Genomic DNA, 1,076 nt, shown 5'->3' with positions numbered 1-1,076 from the left:
GGGAGAGAAGGGGGGGGGGGCAGATGGAGGTCCCCACCGTGAGGGAGGAAGTGGGGCAGAGGAAGGCGCTGCCCAGCCAGAGCAGTGAATGGGACCCTGGGGCAGGGTGCAGGACAGAACTATGGACAGCTAATCCCGGGGACATGAGGATAGGGATGGGGACAGGGAATGGCTCCCTGCCACTGTTCGCACTTCTGCAGCAGGCATGGGAGGCATGTGCACCCTGGATTTGTGTGTGGGGTGAGGATGGGCTGCCTGCTGTGGGCTCAGGGCCAGGGGCTGTGCTGGCCTCTTCCCAGTGTGGGGGCTGGACTGGGCCTATACTTGGGGCAGACTCAGCTGTGCAGGGTGAGTGGGGGTGGTAGCAGTGGTGCTGGGAGGGATGGCTACAGGGGGGCTACAGGGAATTTGGGAGTGGCTATAGCCCCCTGTAGTGCCACCCCTGCTCAGGGCACTCTGCTCTGCTGCCTTTCCCTCAGAAGCCCCCCACAGAGTGCCCCGAGCAGAGGTGGTGCTGGGGGAGCCCAAAATTCCCCATAGCCACGCTTTCCGGTGCTACTGCCACCACCCACTCCATGCAGATAAGCCTGCCGCACCCCCACCCACTCTAAGCACAGCCCTGGCCCAGCCTCCCCACTGGGAAGAGGCCAGCGCAGCCCCTGGTCCGAAGCCTGCAGCAGACAGTCCACCCTCACCCCATTCACAAGTCTGGGAGGGCATGTGCCCCAGGAGGGCACATCCCTCTTCTGGGGGTTTGCACAGGGGCAAGGAGCCCCCCCCCCTTCATGCCCCCCCCCCCCCCCCCCCCCCCCCCCCCCCCCCCCCCCCCCCCCCCCTTCCATATCCCCCCGTGCGTCCTGGACAAGCTGCCTGTGGCTCCATCCCTGCTCCCAGCCCCGGGGTCCTACTCACTGCCCTGCCCCGCCCCACTCCCTCCCTCACCATAGCGTCCTTGATCTGCACCCCCATGCCCCTTCTCCCCTGCAGACTTACCTGCAAGGTGCTGGCTGCCTGACTGTATTCCTGGTTACACGCATGGAAGCACCTTTAATTTTGCAGGTTCCCTTGTGCGCCCC

Source organism: Gavialis gangeticus, unplaced genomic scaffold (assembly GCF_001723915.1).
Source record: "Gavialis gangeticus isolate Ggan-Ray unplaced genomic scaffold, GavGan_comp1, whole genome shotgun sequence".
NCBI lineage: Eukaryota > Metazoa > Chordata > Crocodylia > Gavialidae > Gavialis > Gavialis gangeticus.
Note: the sequence above shows the minus strand (reverse complement) of the source record.